The sequence below is a fragment of the Struthio camelus genome, chromosome 6, assembly GCF_040807025.1.
Source record: "Struthio camelus isolate bStrCam1 chromosome 6, bStrCam1.hap1, whole genome shotgun sequence".
In the NCBI taxonomy this organism is placed as follows: Eukaryota; Metazoa; Chordata; class Aves; order Struthioniformes; family Struthionidae; genus Struthio; species Struthio camelus.
In genome coordinates, this window is record NC_090947.1 from 11,312,006 (window position 1) to 11,332,865 (window position 20,860).

Consider the following 20,860-nt stretch of genomic DNA (forward strand, 5'->3'; position numbering starts at 1 on the left):
CAAATAGAAAAGAAAAGAAGACTTTGACCTTTTTAGGAACAAAAGGAAAGGTTTTTCTTTATGAGAAGTACTCTTTAGTGATTAAGTACAAGTGTCTCATTATGTTAATTCTCAAGGTCTATGTTTATTAATGTTCAATTGCTGATTAAAGGCATTGTCTGCAATTAATGCCTGTCAGGGATGTATACACATGATGATGATATTTCATCAGAAAAGTTAATATTGTTAATAAGTTGCAGCCCTGAGAAATAAGCAGAGGGTAAGTGCCACATAGGAGCCATCAATCACATATATATGCTATTGGATGTTAAGTTGGATTCTTGCATATTTTCCCTCTGCTTGTTCATTAAGGCTTTGCCTGCGCTGCAGATAAACTTGGGCTTCTGCCTTTAAATTAGCCAGGGGAGGTGATGGAAAGTGAGCAAAGGGAAAAAATAACAACAGAGCTGACTGGGTCCCAGTAGGACTTTTCTGATGGTAGGACTTCTGGGGTAAATCCTACAATCCTCTGCACTGGAAAACACCTGAGCCAGTCATGGAATTCCTTCTCAGTGGCCTTTAGAAGAATTTAGGACTTTTCTCCTAGGCTTTCACAATTTTACCTTACCACCTTCAGAAGGCTTTTTGAAATACTTGATAGTTCGAGGCAGTACTTACTGTCCCTGTGCATGTTTGTATTTCCGCCAGTAGTGTAGCTGTGTGCCTGTCCTGTAGTGTTCTAACAACTTGATTGTGGGTCCCTGAATGTCAAAGGGCATTTGCACTTCTCAGGTCCCTTGGCCTCAGGAGAAAATCTTGGGTTTGAAGTGGACCTCTCCAAAACTCTCTGTTCAGAGTGATGCAAAGGAGGGCTTGAGTTCTCTTTTCCCAGATCAGTGGCTGTCACTTGGCTGGGTGAGATGCAAAAGAAATGTGTACTTTGTCAGCTGTCAACACAGTTAGAATCAAAACTAGGAAGTGCAGATTCAGCAAAATAGAGAGTTGTCTTGAACATCTCCTTGGAGAAAATATGTTTAAGAGAAAAAAGAAAAAGAACAGAAATGAAATTGTACCTCAGAAAAAGAATTCCATTGCCTATAGCATTTCTGTAGAAAACATAATAGCTATATGTGCATGCAGTGTATTTTATTAGTAGTTTGTTACTCAGTGTCACACCTGAAGCAAATCCTGACTTTAATGGGGCTAAGTAATTCCAATGAGCTGGCATTGGCTCCCAGGCTTGAACTTGTGCCAGAACTAATCCCAGGCAGTTCAAAGAGAAGCCCTGCCCGCTTCCCTCTCCTGGGATCAAGTTACCTGCTTCTTAAGGCTAAATTCCAGTACTGGTCCTAAGTGGAATACGAGGCTGATCAGAAAACTGCAGAAATCACACGTTCTTCACAGAGGAGGTTTGAACTCCACAGAGTGTTCCTAGGAAGAAGCTGTTCCCTGCTGTTAACTCTGGTGGTCCAAATCTGCGCTCCCTGATGCATGAAAGACATGAACCTGCTCGAGTGAGTCCAGCAAATGGCCACAAAGATGATTAAGGAGCTAGGCATCCCTCATATGAGGAGAGGCTGAGAGAACAGGGACTGTTCAGCCTGGAGAAGAGAAATCTCAGGAGGATCTTATCAATGTGTATAAATGGGGGTGGGGGGAGAAGATGGAGCTAAACTCTTCTCCGTGGTGCCTAGTGACAGGACAAGATGCAATGGGCGCAAATCCAAATATGGGATATTCTATCTCAAAATAAGAAAACACTTTTTTTACTGTAAAGGTGGCTGAACACTGGAACAGGTTGCCCAGAGAAGTTGTGGAGTCTCCATGGTGATACTCAAAATCTGACGGGACACAGTCCTGGGCAACCTGTTCTTGCTGACCCTGCTTGAGCAGGGAGGTTAGACCAGATGACCTCCAGACGTCTTTTCCAACCCCAGCTACTTGGCGATTCTGTGACCCTGCTTCTAGTTCTGTTCTCAAGCGTCCTAAAGAAATCACTGTGCAAGCAGATCCACAACAACAGTTGAAAAGCCCACTTGGCAGTGGAAGGATGTTTTCTCAAGGGGATGAGAAAACAGGAGGTAAGTATGGACAAGAGAGCCTGCATTACATGGAGCTCAACCCCAATGCAAATTTTAAGGAGCCTTGCATAGGGAGCAGCTGAAGGGGCCAAAGGCAGAGCAAGAAGGATTAGTGGGGCATCTGTCGCTATGAAGAACCCTCTCATCCCACTTGCACAGACACTCTGTGGAAGCCCATTTCCATCGCTACCTGGCAGAAGTTTTATATCCACAGTTCTTGCCCATCTGAAAGTGGACATCAAAAGGTCCACTGCTAGTTGGATCTTTCCCATGGTGGAAAAGGAAAATGAAACTTTGAAACCAATGCTGAAATTATTGGACTTGTTCATTCAGTCTCCAGGCCAGATTCTGCCAGTCACATCTCTCTCGCATCTCTAGCACAGGTCTGTCCAACTCTAGCAGAGTTTAAATGCTCTAGGATTTGAGTATTTTAAGGATTTAGATAATCTGAAAGATTGAAAGTTCTCTGTGAGTAATCAAGCCGCTCATTTCAAGATGACATGGCCTGTACCTTTGAGAAGTATAGTCCCATGTTTCTACCTAGAAAAATAAAAGCATTTGGCCTTTTGCCAGTCAAGTTGCGAACATAGGAGTCTGCACAAACCTGTGGCAAACTCTGAGGCATTACAGAAGGCTTTGTGGAAGTTTTCTGCCTTCATTTTTAATAGGACTACAAGAGGAAGAAAGCAAGTCTTGCTCTGCTTACACATGCTGAGTGTGCTAAGCTTGACCCCAAGGATCCTCTTTCAGTGTCTCTGCTGCCTTTGACTGATTTGACCTGCCTCATTATTGTTGTCCTGGATCTGGTCAGGTCTCTGGTGCATTGATGGGAAGGTGCTCTTTGGAGCCTTCATCCAAAGCTCAGTGCAGTCGATAGAAAGGCCCTTGCTGGTTTCAGTAGGTGCTGGATCAGATCTTGAGTGTCTTACGCTCCATTATCTTCGGCGTCTACTGCACAGAGAGCACAGCTTGCAGGCATTCCAGAGCTTCTGAATTTGCCTAGCATCTGCATTCCAGATAACCAAGATGCTTACTTCTTTTTAAAAAAAAAAAAAGTGCCTATAAACCCTCCTGGAAGTTTACATTACATCAAACTTCAGAAGAATGCATAACCGTTTCATTCTGCTTCAAGTGTTTCATGCGCAGTTCTAGGTTATCCTATTTTAGGAAAACCTTTAAACATGATTTGGGGTGACATAAAACAACCTCACTGACAGTGTGACAAAGATAGTGCGCCCTTTCAGAAAAATCATTGTGTCTATTTAAATATTAGGCTTCAGCTTGTTAGTGAAAAATGTGTCGTGCCCAAAATTTTTTTTGTGTGTGTGGGAAAATACAGTACAGATTTTGAAGTTTGAAAAAGTCTGGCAAATTACAAATTAGGATAATAATTCATGGGAGTAATAAAATATCAGACTTTTATTGCACAATTGAGAAGGGCATTAAAAAGCATCTGGGAACTTGAGGTTTGGAAAGATGGGCTTTGAAAGACTTGGTGGGTTAAATATTAATGTAGAAAATATGGCATCTGTAAATGCCTAGAAATATGTTAATAGGGCTTGATTCAGCAAAGAACCAAGCATTCCTTTGGGGTGCTGAGTGCCTCCAGGAACTCCCTTGCAACACAGGAAGCTGAGGGACCGTCGTATCTCTTAAAAGCATGTAGTACCTGGGAGAGCGAAGCTTGCCCAGAACACCCAGAGAGCATTCAGCACCCTCTACCAAGCCGAGGGGGACGTCTCAAAGTGAGAGTCACCCGCACAGTTGGAGTCACCCCAACGGGTTGTCTTTCCAACCCAATTTTGGCCCCAGGTGGCCAAGAGGCTAAGCAACCAAAAAGAGCTGCCACACAGCTCTGGCCTCTGTGCCAGCCGCCGTGGGTCCTGCCTGGCAGGTCATTTTCGAAGCCAGACTGAAGGAGAAAACTAAGGCTGTATATCTCCATAGGCCTGTGGTCCCTCCATGGTATCCTCCTTGGCCAAACTGGAGATAATATGATTGATGTTATCTCCAATAAGCTAAGGTAACCTTGGCCAGAAAAGCTACTTTCTCCCCAGCATGGTGGGAGTGTGAGACTTTTTGCTTCTGGGGCCAGCAGGACTGGAAAAGGAGATCCTAATGGTCTCCCTGCTTCCCCTAACTCTGGGTAGCAGTTATGATTGTCCTCCCATAAAGTTATGTTCTCTTTTTACCTTAATACCAGTCATATTTTTCCATCTGTTATTTGTTTAGATGCAAAGGTCTCAGGGGAATTCAACTCCTCACTCATCAGCCCGTTATTGTTTGCGCTGAGGAAACCAGTCCTTGTTAGCAGTGCAAACCTCCAGAGGCATTTGCTTTTCATGCTGTTTTTCATGAACATGGAAACCAGTCTTTCTGACTTGCTGTCCTTTTGAAAACTGTGTGAATGCAGAGGAAGATTGGTGAGCTCCGATAAGCTTCGCTTCTGCTTTGGCCACCGTTTTCTGCCTGCAATGGGCTGTTGTTCCTTAATCTCGGCTCACTCTGCCAGGCACGCTCCATCAACAGTGGGTTACTAAGGCAGCTACTAGGGCTGCACTTGTCCACTCTTGAAACACCTTGATTTTAGTTACACTATTATTGTTCGTATCTTTCTTCTTACTCCCTCTGCGCTCCCAAATTTTCTTCAAATTGCTGGAAGACTTACTGTAGCATGTGCTCCAAATTGTCTAAGGGAAGCAGCAGTAAAGCGGTAATGATGCACAGGGGTGACGGTGCTCGGACTTCACTGGCAGCCAAGGAGCCGGCAGGGCACGCAGGCCAGACTGAGCTCAGCTCCCCAGAAGCGCCAGCAGCGTGGACATGAGGTGGGGGAAAGCCCTGAAAGTAATGTGGACCTAATGGCCTGCAGGACCTCTGTTAGGACTTGTTACTGAGGGGAGCTGCGAAGGGGCTGCGCGTTGCATTTCCCGAGACAGGATAAATCCATCTCCGCTTTCTGGCATTGATTTTTGACAAAGGATTCAAGAAGCTGCAGCTGTGCTGGCTTCCCTGTCGCCTCCCCCCCTTTATTACAATGCGTGTTGTTCTGAAATACTCAATTCAGCTATAAACAATCTACTCTATCAACAACATGCTTTTGCACTTTTTGAAATGGTGCTTTGAGGCAGATAAATGAAAGTAAGTATGGCAGCTTGCCAGTAAAAATCCTGCAAACTGTATCATCACAGGGGCACTGACTAAGACAGCACATTATTTTATTTACTGTGGAAACTGAAAATCCATTTCTGCCCATACAATAGCTGTTTATTTTATCTTTGCTTGATGTTTGTTCTAATCTTACTTGACACTTCTAGATAGTAATGGTTCACAAGCTGTTCAGATCAGTGCACCAAGGGCTCCATCAGCCAGCACTCCGTTCTGGTTTCAGCAGTCCAGCACCCTCTTCACCGACGTCTGCCATCCAGCCAATGGGACAGGAATCTGCAGAAGGCCTGGACACTGGCAGGGTGCTGGGGTGGTCCTACAAGCCTGTAACTCAATCCTTTGGGTTAAATTAGCATATACAGCTCTCTCAGCAAGGATGTGCATAGAAGCTTGTACCACAAATGCTTTGTAGTAGGCTACCCCGGAAAAAGGAACCCTTCAGGTTCTTGAGTTTTTCTTTCTAGATGCTCTGTTTGTCAACTGTTTACATTGACAGCTGTCTAAATTATATTATGGTCCCATACTAAATAAAACTGATTTTGAAATACAGAAGGATGAGGTGGTGGGGTGACTGGTGTATTCCTGCTAAGGCCTGCTGGATTCAGCCTGGTCCTGGTGATTTCTTAATCTGGGCGATGTATCGTCTGACGGCACTATGGCCTGTTCCCCGGCTCCCTGTCTGGTAGGACAGCTTCTCCAGCACCACTCATCACAATGGCTTGGAGACGAGAGTAAACCAGGCTGGGGAAGAATGTTGAAATCATTTCAAAAACCTCTGGAGAGAAAATTAGTAATATTTTGTTTTCCTGAATGGTTTCATTGAAATTTAGGGAAAATAATTGCAGTTGAAAGATCTCAGTTTTTGTTGCTCTGTTCTTTCCTTATTATTTGTTTTCACATGTTTTTTTGAATCTTCTTCCTTCTACTCTTCTTCTGCCTCTTTTCTTTGTTACCCTTATTTCATCTGATGCCACAAAAAAGGGGGAGGTTGTGGAAGAGAAGGAAAAATAGAATGAAATGAAAAAGAATATTTTCAAATTTCCTTTTCCAGATCCAGTTAAAGAAAGTAGTTTTTTTGTTAACTTTCAGGTCTTACTGACAGCTTTTATGACCCAAAATCAGGTGAAAATGATTCTAAGCAGCTGTGTTTACCTCCTATTTGGTTACCTAGCTATTTTGGGGGAATCCTACTGTATCCCTTGACACAGCAAGGAGATCTACAAGATTCATTTTGTTCTGAGAAGTTGTCCCCTCTGCTCATCCCTTATAACCCATCATGCTGAGCAGCCAGGAAACTCCTGGGGAGCTTTCTGATACGGTTTTCTTGGCCAATGTATGCCAAACTTGCCCCTTTCATAGGCTTGTTCATAATAGTCTCTTCCTGCATTCTCCTTTTGAGTTTGAGGGTGTTTTTTTAAAGCATAATAGACTTCTAGGTGTGACTATGTTCCTTCCGTTATTACATTATGTTTATACTACTACTACTACATTATATATTCTACATTCATGGTTACATAAGGAAAGTAAGAGAGATCAAACAGCAGCCAAAGAGAAACAGTACATTTGAGACCCATAGTCATATCTGCAGTGCAGCCTATGGGACTGAAATGCATGTCTTTGATTAATTTTAGTGGATAAGTGTCCAAATCCTTTATGCAGCTTTGCAGTGCTCACTGTAACCACCAGCCGTACTTCACTTTGGTGGCCTTTCCTATTTTTATTTCAGAAAACATTTATTAATCTCCGTTCTCACTCTATCACATTTCAGAGCTATGAGGAATGGCCCTTCCTTTCTGCATAAACTTTTTCCTGGGGAGTTCCCAGTGATAAAAGGTATGTGCAATTTTTTGAGCTTTCTCATTTGTAAAAAATTATAAATCACTGAAATATCACCAAAGTAAACTCCAGGCATTGAAAGGCTGTGTTTCAGACTAGGGGGGCAAGTCCTCAGCTAGTGCAATTGGCTAGGCTGTCTAGGAAGGTGCAGAAAGGGTCTGCTCATCTTGTCTGTCTTCTGGGGGTGCATCAAAGTGGGGCAAAAAATTTCATGAAATGAAGGAGTTCACTTTTAATACCAGTTGGCCCAAGAAATCCAGCAAAAAGGAGAAAAAGTAGGTTCTCCTATATAATATTCCACTTAGCAGTTCTCCCTCTCATAAATGTTTTTGGAAGGGGTGGAAGGAAGCAAGGCCAAACTCTACCAAGGCGCTGCTAGCTTCTGTTTTTGTACAGGGCTGTACGTTTGTACAGGGCATTGCACGAGTGATACGGCCCGTAGCAGAGGCATAAACAGCTAAACTTGTACAGGTTCTCCTTCCTGCAGCACAGGAACCAGTCACAGGGCATCAGTTCATTTACAGCAAGAGCACACTTATGCAAGAGTAGGGGGCTTCACAGCTGTAACTGGATGCATGTTTTTAAACCAGTACTACCTATGCAGATAAACATAGTCTGAGCCCTTGGAAACTTGTGGTGGCTAAAACCCAGGGTAGACAGGATTATTCTCTTAAGCCTTGCGCTCGCAGCCGAGGGCCTAGTCATTACATGAGTTTATCCTAAAATAACTGGTAGCGTATTGACCACAGAAGAGCTGGGGAAAAGCTGTTGTGCACATGCAGCCATTTGGGCAGCAAATACGAAATAATGCCATGAAAGTCTCTCGGGAAGTACAGCTTCTTTTGTTCCAGAAACGAATAGAAACAAAGCCAGGGAAATGCCAGGCTGGGAATGGGGAGTCTTCCCTGGAGCGTCTCCCGCCTCAACAAGGTTTATGTTTCTCTGGCATCAGGATTGTTTGAGTCCAACCTGTGCAACGCACAAGTGGCTGCAGAGCTGGGGTAGCGCTTATGGGAAAGTGGACAGGAGCAGGTGGGAAAAAAGTCTTAAGGAAATCTCATTAAAAATGAGTCCTGGGCCAGATATGCCTTCTTTGTTTTCTTACTGGAAAGCAAATGTTTCAGAAGCTGCTTCTTCAGGCCTCATATATCAGCTATAATAGTGTCACATTCTCTCAAGTACTGCTGGGATTCCCAGCTCTCAAGAGAGCTTCAGAGGGAAAGGGTTCCTTAAACGGACACAGGAATCGGTGGGAACACAGTGGACATTGCAAAGTGCCATGAGTAAGCAGCAAAGCAAAATCATCCCCACCTTTGCAGAGTCTCCAGTGCCCCTGTGGGTCACAGCTGGTGAGTTATGATCGGTTCCAGGGGCCACTGGCCATCTTTCTTTGTCCAAATATGCAACAAACCACTGTTAAGGCAGTATTAATCAGTATGAGCGCTATAAAAACTCCATGTCCTCCGTCTTTCAGTTTATGCACCTTGTGAAAAGAAATATTCATGGTGTGTTGTCATGTTGAATGCTACTGTGAAGGATACTGTTGGTATGAGTCCCTGAGCTGGTTTATTAAGGCAATGCAGGCATGTGCTCCAGGAACACTTCCTCAGACTGTGTTCATCACGCTTTGCAGAGATGGTCCGCAGGGCTTGCAGGGAAGCCCTTTTCCAAAGCCGCCTTCTCTCTGTGCACTTTCAGAGGATTCTGTTATGTGACCCATGGCGCTGGCTCGGACAGAGCTGCGAGCAAGGGGACTGGTCTGACGTGTGGAAGTCTCTGTGCATGAAAGGAGAAGAGAGTTATAAATTCCCACTTGAACACCCTAGATATTTTATACAGGCTCTGTTTTATTAGCAGGTATCCTGCTAGCAAGTGCTTGGAGAAGACGCTACTGTATGACCCAGACAAGTTACTCATTAGTGCAATTAACATGTGAAATGTTAAACATTAAATAAGGCAGAGTGAGGTTATGAAATCATAAACAGTGAGTCTGCCGAACGCAATGGGGGCGGCCGCCTCGGGGCTGCTCTGCCCCCCAAGTCAGGCGGACGGATCCCCCCTGCAGCTCCTTTCAGCTCCTTGACCTTCGGGATGGTTCAAGGGTAGCTGGTACCAAGTTCTGCCCTAAAATCTGACAATATTGATTTCTAAAGGGAAGTGAGGCCTAGGTATGGGCAGGAAGGAGCAGTAAGAGCAGTCACATATATATATTGTACGCTCTACCATCATCTTCTTCCTCTCAGTTACCCTGGGGGAAAGTGAAGAAGGGCACTTCTGCCCCCAGCTGTGCTAGCACCGTTAGGTGCGCATACCCTTGTTCAGCTGAGTGAGTGGCCCCAAGGGGCCCCTTCACAGCCCCTGGGAGGGAATGTAAACCATTAGCAGACACTGAAGGGTGTGGTATCATTTCCTTGAGCTGGCCTGTTTCTGGGATACCTGTTCATACCACCTGATCGTATGGGTGGTGCTATACCCCTGTGTCTCAAACACTTGAGACCAGAGCTGCAGGTTCACTGTTGTAGTTGTGCTCGTAGGAGGGGTACCACCCACCAACCAGGTGACGTAAGGGTGCGCTCTGGGTGCCCTTGGGTCTGGAAGAGGGTGCCTGACATCCTGAAGGCCAGTCAGTGATACTAGTTATTTTAAATTAGAGACCCAGGAAGAAATTTTATTGATGAAAGCAAAGAAAATTTAACCCCTCTGGCCTCCACTCTTCCAAAGGGTGAGCACTCCCTCAGTCTGCAAGGGGAATTTGCTACCACACAAATAAGGGCAGTGGGATTTCCCGTGCTGCAGACGCACTGAATGTAACTGCCAGAAGAGAAAGCAGGTGGAGGGATTAGACATGCCTGATGCTGACAGAAAGCATGTTTGTGCCTAATACATTGGAGAAATTGTTCAGGAACAATTCAGCCATGTGAGAATGCGACCCTTGTAATATTGCCAAGGTCAGAAAAAAACCTGAGGAGATCCACCGAGTAAGTGCTGGTCCTTCAAGGAAAAGCCATCTAGAGGCAGTGTGGTCGTGTTGCCGAGGCAGTTTTCCCGTCATCGCTGCGGCCACCAAGTCCTGGAGGGGCCGAGGCGAGGGAGAAGCTCCTTCTGCTTTCCTCTGTTGCTGCGCTCTCCACTTGCAATGACAACGCCTATAGCAAGATCCAAACTCTCCTCTGAAGTCCCCTCCTGGACTTCCTTAAAGATTTAAGATAAAAGGCCAGTGCCATATCTGCTACAGGAGCTGGGCTGAAGGGAAGTAGTAGCCAGGTGCTCTTCCCAAGCAACTAAGAAATGACGTGGGTTAGATCTCAGCCATCCCCTGGACGAGTAAATTGTCGAGGGTCAGAGAAGAGCCTCAGGCCCGTAGCAGGAAAGCATGGAAGAGGCAAACACTTTTGGGTCAATTTTCCCAGTGGCAGCTTTGCACTCTATGTAGTATCTACTCTTGTAGTATCTACTACTCTTGGTAGTATCCAGGGAGATGTTTGTGGGGAGAGCAGCTCCGGAGATTGTCTGAGGCTGTGTGAGGGAGGAAAAAAAAGATGAACTGGCAAAAAGTTAATTAAAACTCTTCTGATTATGAGGTGGAATTTAATACTTTAAAAAATGCAGTGTGACACAGTGCAGCACTGCAGCTGAATTAATCATGAATGAGGATAGTAATTTTTAATTTTTGTGTGCATGAGAAAAACACTCAACAGATTTGACAATTAGAGCAGGGTAACAGCATTGCATGGCACAATGTGAAGTAGTTTTTCCCAGTGGTTTTTGAGAGGGAGCTAAACAGATGTGCTCAAATATTTACAAGTGCACAATATTCACATGCTTTTCAAATGCTGACCCTGCTGATTCGGAAAAGTCTGCTTCAATCTGGAGACCAGCTACTGCGGTGACATGGGCTATTTATCATAGGTAACACAGCGGCGCTACTGCCAGCTCCCAGCGTACTTGTGTGCAGTTATCTCCTACTCCGTTGACAGTGTTACACCTCCTCCGCAGCTCATCTGTGTCACCAAGTTGTCATGAGGCAGCCCTGGTAGCAAGCTGGGCATCCGGGTGGCTCAGCCCAGCTCCCTGCTTCAGTAGCCAAAGGAGAGCCAGAAAATGACAGGCTCACTAAGATCAACCCGAGAGCAGGCTTGGGCTCTGCAAGAGGATGTGAGTGGTTGCCTTGAGGTAGGAGTCAAAAAGTCCAGTTCCCTCCTGCTCGGCTGTGCAGGGATGCTGACCATTAACACAGAGTGATCCCACCACAAAAGCAGATCTGTTTCCTGAGGAGAGACACTTAATGCACTGGAATTTTTTTAAGGTTAGACTTGCTTTATAATGCCAGGTGCAATTTTGCTATAATCAAATTTCAACTGAAAGATTTGGTCACATATGTACCTGTGTACAGTATTTATAATGCTTGTGACCTAGCGATGTTGTCTTTGTGTCTTTTCTGACTAGTGATTGTCCTAGTGCACAATGCCGAACCCAAATACTGTAGCTCGTATTTAGACATCCGCTCTAAACTGTTTATTATCTGTTAAGTACTGATACACAAATTCTCTAACTCGGATGCACACCAAAAAATACCAGCTCATCCAGGTTAGGATGCTTATATTCCTGAGTGGGGAGCGTTATGGTAAACGTCTGCTTGGGTCCTGGGGAGGGATAAGTAATACTAGAGTGAGGAGAAAAGGGAGCATGTCCAGCTCAGCACTTTTGAATTCAGCTCCTTCCTCTGCTCTAGACTCCCTGGCTGCCTTGCACCAGTCCTGCTCTTCAGAGAGTGCTGCCTGGCAGAGATTCACCCTGGACAAGGTAGGCTTTCCCAACACCCTGCGCACAGCCCAACTCATTGGGGAATATTGCTCATGTCCTCTCCCTGCACTGAGCACCATACAGCGTACTCCTGCTCCTGTCCCTGGCCTCCCACTCCAGCCACCCACTGCCCCAGCCCCAGACAAAGGCCGGAGGCCCTCAGTCAGCTGCTCCAGCCATGCAGGGCTCTCCCTTGCTTTTTGTCCGGGCCCAGCCCTTCCTCCAGCCCCCTCCTTTCACCTGCCCAACTGGCCGTGGTCCTGCAGGCATGGCGTGGTGAGATACCATTTTGCCTACACCACTGGGAAGCCATGAGCTGGCACTGGTGTGTCTGTCTGTCCCCTAATAAACTGAAAGCCCCGTGGTGGATTTCAGCTATTTAGCACAGGTGAGAAAGAGGAAGAAGTTCTTACAAACATCATGAAAGGAGGCAGTTGGGTAAAAGGGAGAGGCCCAATAAGTCTTTCGTTCCCCTTCAGGTAAAGTCGGCAATATGATATCGAACCTTTGGAGACCTTTAATTGGTTCCACTGCTCATAAAACAGCTTGGGTTTTGTTATTGCTCTGTATATCATGTAAACCATCAGTAGGCCCGAGTCCTTCCTTGCACTTCCTCACAGTACTCCTCGCACCTTTTCCTGGTTTCTCCTTTGTGTGGGTAGTATGGCATTCCCTGCTCATGTCATCTTCCAGGGTGGTGAAAATGCCTGATTCCTGCTTCTCCTTGTCCTGCCTGACCTGCCAATATCCAGACTGAGCAAAATGGGAATATGGATTTGAACTCCTTTGGTGTTTGGGGACACTCTGAAGCTTGTCCCCGTTGCTGAAGCTCCACTTGCAGCACACACCTTCCCAATGTATTTTTGTCTGCATGCACCTGAGTTGCCTCCCAGCAAGAGCAGTCATGAACAGAAGTACCACAGCAGATGAGAAAGAAACAGTGATCTAGAGCTGGACCAACAGGAAGGTAAGGGATATCAGATGGGAGAAGAGGAGAGCTGGCAGTAAATAGAAGGTAGTAAAGGAAATTTGAAGCTTAGCTAGATCCTCAAATTCCATAGTTACAAATACAGTGCAGAAACCTCTACAGCAGAAGTTTAGTTTTGAAATTTCTCTCTTTCCAGTTTTACTGGGTGAAAATTTAGCAGGAATATCTCCAGTTGCTGTTAAACACCAGAGATCAGGGAGGGGAAAGGTGACTGGAATTGCACCCTCCAGTTCCAGCAGAAGAATGGGACTGCGGGCGCAGGTTTGATTTCAGCCACAGCAATGAAAATTGGAGTGGTTCAGCTGAAGTGGCACAAGTGCAAAGCAGTCCTGTAGGGGTCTAATATTACATGTTTACACTGTGTAATTCAAGAGGGTGAGCCATCAATTATCCACATCAAAGTGACCACCCAGAGGTCCAGTGTATTTGGTCTTGCCTGTCACTTAGTTGTCCCCTGTCATGCTTCAGTTAAGAGCTAAAAATGCTAGCTAAATGTTGTGCGTATCACCAGCAGTGCAAGGTGTTTCATTGCCTTGTTTACCTCAAAAGGAGCCTGAAGAAAAATCAGGTTTGTTTAGCACAAGCTGTAGCTGGGGAGGGTTCAGGTAAGCCAGATGGCAATGTCAGTGATGGATGGTACAGATACTGTAGGGCTATGACTGAATATCCTAACTGGGAAAGCTAAGCTGCTCTATACCTCATTGAAATATTGACTATTGCAGCAGTTGCTTTACATTGTTCAATTGGCTGTGTAATTGTTTTCACAAATTAAACAAAAACAATGGTGAAAATATGTAAAATGTCACCTGGACTGAATTGTGGTTCAGATCCCCAGCGAAAATGAGTTTGGCAGCCTCTCCTCACTTCTTAGCTGCTCCATTTCAGCCTGAACGCCTCTCTGCTCACATGCCTGGGTTGGTCAGCGTTGCAGGTCAGGCCTTAGATGCATTGCTGTGCAAGACTTGCTGCTTATCTGGCTCGAGCCTGAGTAATTCACCCCTCCTTTTCCATGCCACTCCACTTGTCCCATACCTTTTATGCTGTTTGGTTCATTGTGGTTGCTCTCCTGGGTTTCTTTACTTCAGAGGGCAAACATGTGATGCTAAACTTGCCTCCCAAGTCCACATTTCTTTTCCTTTAGCATTTAGCTCTATAAATCTGACAGTCATTTATTTAGTGACAGCAACTGAGGGAACAAGAAGGGCCCAGATCATGCAAGTCAACAGGTCAAGTCAACAGATACCTTACCTGCCAGTCTGTCCTCCACAGGCTCAAGGGCACAGACAGCAGGGCAAATAAGACCCAGATGGACAGCATTCCCAGCTCATTCCTCTCTCCCCAGTGCTGTTCAGGCAGCAGTTAGGAGGAAGGAGCATGGGAGCCACTAAAGCAACTAGGGTCCTCCTCATGCCAAGGAGTCTCAGGCAACTAGTTTCTTTCCACTGCACCTTGGTGGGGGCTGAACTCTGCTCCATTTCCTTTCTCTCCTTTTCCAGCCAAATTATGTTACTGATGCAGTGGCTTGAGTTTAAGAGCAGTGTGGAGCTGCTGCATCCCAAGAATGGCCAGTTGTGAGTTAGCCGTCTGGGTTTTGGTTGACGGTGCTCTGTGGAGAAAAGCAGAATGAGATCCATGCATTCAACTGGAGGAACAGGGTAACACAAGCAGCTCTAATACAGTCTTTACTCTCAGTGAAACTCGGATGGTTTCTGTGCCCATGAGAATCTGGATCACCACCATCCATCAGGCACAGGGATATGGTGTTTGTACTGGACAGGCTAGAGGAGCCCCTGCTTCTCATCAGATAGATGTAACAGTGCTTTTTAATTCTTTTTAATAGTTTACAGAATTATAATAAGCTCTGCAAGGCCATTTAAAATGGATAATCTTCAAGTGATATTAAGGATTAAAATGGGTCTGCCTTGCATGCCTTAATGGGCCCCTCACAGGCTGTTCACCGTTATCAAAAAGTGATTTTAAGAGTTTGTAATAAATATGTTCCTTTGGGGAAGATTAGGAAACAGGGTGGGATTTGCCATCCTTCTGCTACCTCCAAATTGCTGTGCTCTAACTGAATTAATTACCATGGGTCTACCTTGAACTCCGGAGTGCCAGCTCGCTCCTGATCTATTGTTCAGTAAAGAGGTTTGTCCTTAGGGGGAAATGTTTGCTCCAGGAGTTAGGGCTATTTAGTGTTTGATTATCAGCCTAGGAGAAATTAGTCAAATATGGCTCCAGCTTCGTGAACATTTACGTGCATGTTTAACCTTCCATTCCTGAAGAGTCCTTTAGATTTCAAAGTGCAATAAAATAAAGTGTGCCTGCAGATATCTTTAGGGCATTAGGGCCTATGACAGCTATTTATTCTCAAACCATAAGTGAATGACTTCGTTCAGAAAGTTTTCCTTGAGCAAACTGTGCTTATCCTCTTCTAGTGTCCATCTCCTTAGCTTAGTCCCAGCATCTGTGCATGCCACTTTCCCCTTAGAAATTAGGAAATGAACGGTTTAGCAAGAAACTTAGGACAAATGTCAAAACAACTTATTTTCATGCCCGTTAGGTCTGTTCAGGTCCCTCTCAAGCAGGTATCAGCGAATAAATTGTTCCTTCTTACTGTGTTCTTGGCTGACAAGGGTTGGGCCTGAAATTACTGAGAGATTTGGGTGTATAAGGGACACAGGCAAAAACTCCTGAAAATATCCTCCCTGAGCATTCTTTTATCATTTTACACTTTTTCCCATTGAGAAAGTCCATGTCCTTGGGGAGCTGTTGCCAGACTGGTGGATCTTCTGAAGTCTCTCTTGAAGTTCTACTGTACCTAGGTGAAAAGAGGTAAAGTACAATGATGAAACATTCATATGTCAGAAAACGTTGCAGGTTGAATGACTTTTTGCAGAGTCCAGCAAATAACTTCTCGTAACACCTGCTTCAGTGTACTTCCAGCAATGTGCTTACTGCTGTAACTGGCTGCCTACAGTCAGCTTGAACACACTAGAATGCACTGATTTGTTGAAAATTAACAGTTGGTGGGGGGGAGCTGTTTGTTTTGTTTTTGCCAAATCTATTTGACCTCTGCTGCTTCTGGAGCAGGCTTTTACCCCCGTGGCTCCCCAGGTCCCCAAGGTTCGTACTTTGTAGCTAGCTTTCCCAGAGATTTCATGTTCACTGGCTTCCTATTGCTCTGCTAGCTGGGGGATTGAGAACCCAGGCAGGGCTGAGATGCTCCAAGTTTTCATGGGCCTTGAATGTGGTTTGCAGGCCTTGGTTCAGGAAGAGAGCCCATGTATCTCATCTCAACTTAACTCAGCTCAAAGATACACAGTTCCTAAATTTTCAGTCGCAGAGTTTGAGTCTGTAATGGTTGCTTAGCCTCTGACTCTGTGGTTAAACTCTCACTCAGGAAATTAAAGTAGGTAAAGTAGGTATTATTGCCTTCTTCAGTTCACACCCTTAATGTTAAGTCTGTTCTTAGGCATCTTGGTGAGCCTGCCTAATGTCCTAATACTGAAAACACCACAGCAGAGATTTAACTTTGAGCACATGAATAATCCTGTTGTTCTCTGCGGGTCTATTTGTCCTTGAGCAACTGCACCCATACTTGAAGGCTGAGACCTTTTAAATCAGAGAATAAACTGGAAAACTCCACTGCACTATGCATGACTTTTACTTTTATGCTACTTCACTCTGGTATTAACATATTTTCCTGCAGAAGGACTATGCTGGGCTACTGAAAGCCTATGTGGAATCTGGAATATATCTGGTGCAAACATCATTTCAGCATTCTCCTACGCAAGAGATGATGAAACCTCCTCAGATGAGAGCCTGTGTAAATACATATCATGCCTCAGCTAGGCAAACAGATGAAGGAACGTTGTTTTTAGAAGCTCCAGATGATGGCCAAGATCCTGTAATGTGATTATTGTGAGCAGAGACGTACACCCATCTGCAATCCAACTAATTCATCCTCTGCAGCTCCACTGCAGGATCGGGGCCCAGTTCTGCGCAGCCAGCAATGCCGTCTGCAATTCTGGAAAGCTGTGCAAAACGGGAAAGGCTGAGCCTGGTGCCCCTTAAAAAGGTGGGAAGGCACCTGGACATGAGGAAACCTACCATCCACGCTGAGACGATTCTTTTTCAGTCAAATGTATTTTGCCTGCATGGCGACAGTCGGTATCTCTTGATGTGCAAAATACCTGGCTCGCTGCTAATCTCTGCGTATGGCACTTGTTTTAAAACCTCTCAAGTCAAAGGGTGGCCCTTCCACTGAGGTGAGCGGGGTTCGTCCCCATCTGTACCACTGACAGTCACCTCTCAGTGATTCTTTCTGAAGCATTTTCTTTGCACTAAGCACAGAGAGCAGCAGGGCAGGTGCCAGCACCAAGCCTGGCACCACGGTCGCGAAAGAGGAAGCGTCCTACTCCTGCCTGCTAACCACCCTCCATGTAAAAAAAAAAAACATTAGAGCTGCTACTGCTCAGAGCTATTTATTTATAAATCTGTTATTTTGAAAAAAATAAGTGTGTGTGTGTGTGTGTGTGTGTGTATTCACATACATATCAACACACACACACACACACATATACATATAAATAAATATATATATATACATATATATATACACACTCGGACATATAAAAGAATACCAGAAAACTACCCTCAATAAATTGCAGTGGCTTCTTCTGTATTCTTATTAGTGCTTAATTTAAATCTTGATATCTAACTCTTCTTGAGCATTCCTGACTGGAGTAATTAATTTATACTTTGTTCTGAAAGCATATCAGCAAACAGGCTTCAGTGTTGATAGCTATTTATTGCTCCAGCAGTGAAGTTAAACAGCTTGTGCTTTTAACTGCATGGTACAAAAGATATAAAAGTATTTGTTTGAGATATTAATCCAGGATGACCTGATATAATGTGACAGTAAAAGTGCTTTTCCCAAAGAAACGTGTGCTCTGCGCAGCACCTCCTGCTGACTCTCTGCTCCAAGTGAATAAACATACAGCTGAATTCCCCCCACCCTGCCGCCAGGTGTGATCTAGGAACAAACTGGCAGCGCATCCTTGCGTCTGCTGATGTGAATTCTCACTCACAAAAGCAGCTTGCCACAAACTCTGCAGTTAAAATGCTTGTTCTGTTTTCTCAAGAAATAGCATGAAAAAAGACATAAAAATATCAAATTCACTTTAATATGCTGAAGAATGAAGCGCTATGGCTTATACTGATATACAATGAAATGTCACATGCAAGAGTGTGGTTTCAGGATTCAACTACCGCAGATGATGTAGAAGCAAAAAAGGAAATCTTGCATGAAGCTGACAATAAATAATCTAATGATTACAGTCAGCTTACAGAGTCTAATCTTTGCAGAAACCCTAGTGATTTGAATGGGAAGAGCTTAGATGTTGAAGATCTAATTGCAAATAATTTCTTTAAAAGCTTGCTACTCAAACACATCAGGGATATTCATCATACTGCAGGCTGCTGGACTGTCCAGCAAGTGGGGCAATGAAAACTGCATGCTGCTTTTGAATATTTGTCCTGTCCTTCTGTGCCCCAAGTTTGGCTCTATACTTTTATTTCTATTCACAAAGCATCTGAAACACAGTTAAACTCAGCTCAACAGCTCAATCTAGGCTGCACAGAATTCAATAACTTCTTGTCAGCTCTTGACCATAAAATGCATACCTGGATTTGAGTGAGTCAAACTTGTCTTGGTGTGGTCATAAGAAAAAAAGAGTTAACAGCAGAAATGATCATATACACGAAGATAAGAGAAGATAGGTACCAGTATCTGAACAGTCTTTCGTAGTGCTCAACTGTCACAGAATAGAAGAAAAATCAAGCAGCCTCGTGGTTAATTATTTTAATGGGATCCTGATAGTAGCCACTGGGTGAGAATCAGTTCACACATTTCTGAACCCCTGAATCACTGTGATCCTTTAGATGTTAAGTTCTGAAGCAGTGCTGAGTTTGGCAAGTGCGAGGACGAAAACCCATTCCTATTCTAAACATGCTACTTTAGCTACCAGCTTTTCATTCAAGAAAGGGATTTGTTGACAGCAAAATTATTTTCTTAGAAAAACACTAAATGAGAAGATGACAAATGCTGTTGTGAACGTTCACACAACTCCAGGAGCAATCAACGGTGATTATTTAGACAGGGATCCTGCAGGACCGGATAGAGCTAAAAACTTGAAATTTGGCAAGAGTAAGGTTCTCAGTAAGGACTAGCAATTACAGTTGCTTTGGAGAAGTCTAGCTCAGTTAGCCAGATTCCTGCTCATTTGGAACTGACCGTGTGCACTAGAACATCTTGTCTGTATGGATGCAATTAAGAGATGCACAGTGAATAGTTGCCCTGCAGTCAGTGTAACATATGCTCCACTTCTTCCAGACATGACTGCTGAAGTTGGTAGCAAAACCCTGATGTCTTCAACAAAGCCTAGATGTTAGTCATATAAAAACTACTATGTGTGGAAGCAGCTGGGGCTCTGTCCCTGGAAAAATGAGAGCGAGAGAAGCTAAAGGAAGGGCTGGAGAGGCAAGCAGGTAAAGCCCCGGCCCGAGTATTTAGGAGACAGAACGATCGATATTCCTGCCTCAGCCTGTCACCTGCTGTTTGCCCTCTGGCAGACACTTTTACGTCTTTTACACTTTGTCTGCCCTGTGCATCTCAATAAGAAACTCCTCAGCCTGTCCCCTGCTGAAGGGTCAGAACTGGCCTCTCTGGGTTTGGTAAGCATCAGTGGTATTTGCCTAACATTTCAATCACAGGGCCATACCTCTTGTGGTCTCTGGAGGAAGTAGGGCGTGATCACTGTGCTTGGCCATGGTCACAGTGTCTTGGCCTCAGGGACTGAGGCTCGCTTGGTGGCATCAAATCCTGTTTAATATATGTCAATAAGAGGCTGCAATCTAAAGAGACAGTGATCTGAGGAGAAGCAATCTTAGTCCTGGGGGCAGTAGTGTATCTGAACCCCCCTTAGGTCTGTGGTACCAAAATTCAGAACTAAGCTTTGCAAATTGCACGTGTTTCCACATCAGACCTATCCTGCATGCCGGCTCCAAACAACACTCCCAGAGTTGTATCTAGTTCCCCACTTGAGCTGACTGACGTGAAGCATCATCGCTCATCATGACGAGCCCAGCGGGGGATGCGCAACCTCCCCTGGCGCTTCAGATCACCACAAACGCTCCGGCTCTGCGCACTGCAGCGCTGTGCTGAAACGTCTGATGGGGCAAAACATTTCAGGCGACATAGGGCCTGACGTGTCTTTTTACCCAACCAGTACTTATTTATGTGAGGTTTCCAAAAGTTCAGCAGGTTTTACTCTGCTGCGTGTGCTTACTGCTGCTTTCTGAAAGCAGAAGAGGAAGTAACAAATTAACACAAGGGAAAGTGTTCCTGTGGCAACACCACGGTGGAAAAAAAAAAATCAAGATTTTTGCTCTGTGTTCCAGATCCCAGAGGTCTGTAGTGGAATAAACTTTGGATAAGGCTGTACAAGTCTGACTCTAAATTTGAAATGGGATTTTGGACGCTCTTCCCTGACTAGTTTCATTTTCAGCAAGCAGAAGGGTTGGAACATTTCATTCCCCCCCTCACTCTCCAGTTTGGGTCTCCTGCTTTTAGTAAATCCGTAGCTGCCGGGGCCACAGCAGGAGCATGCCCTTGGTGCCAGCACACCACCGCACGTGGGAAGCCACTCGCCAAGGCTGGGAGCACTGCACCCCGCGGCTGCTGGGAGCGTTGCTCTCTCTCCTTGGCTCCCTGGCTGTCTCTTTTTCTTCCTCTCTAGCAGAGGTTTCTGCCCACATGGCAGAAACAGTCATATCCATCCTCCCTGGCCAGCTTAAAGCAAAACAGAGAAGTTAATGCAAACCTTCAGAGATACAGCGTTTTACACCAGCTCCACTGCTTTTCCCAAAAGCAATTTAAAGCCCCCACCGCTCTGTGGGGGACTGGGCTCAGCTGATGGGTGTTAGTGTCATCTTCAGCCAAGGT

General features: G+C 45.0%; 1 long non-coding RNA gene across 15 annotated transcripts in view; it reads left to right on the forward strand.

Annotated features, from left to right (window-relative positions):
• The window catches only part of LOC104148264 (uncharacterized), a 175,544-nt gene that overhangs the window by 83,667 nt on the left and 71,017 nt on the right, over nucleotides 1-20,860 (forward strand). For 14 of the 15 annotated variants that reach the window (XR_011141828.1, XR_011141827.1, XR_011141840.1 and 11 more), the window contains 3 exons: nucleotides 6,997-7,061; nucleotides 11,797-11,867; nucleotides 12,561-12,834. The exons of the other annotated variant lie outside the window; for it this stretch is intronic. This is a non-coding gene — a long non-coding RNA (uncharacterized lncRNA). The remainder of the gene's footprint in view (nucleotides 1-6,996; nucleotides 7,062-11,796; nucleotides 11,868-12,560; nucleotides 12,835-20,860) is intronic. 15 annotated transcript variants of the gene reach the window in all.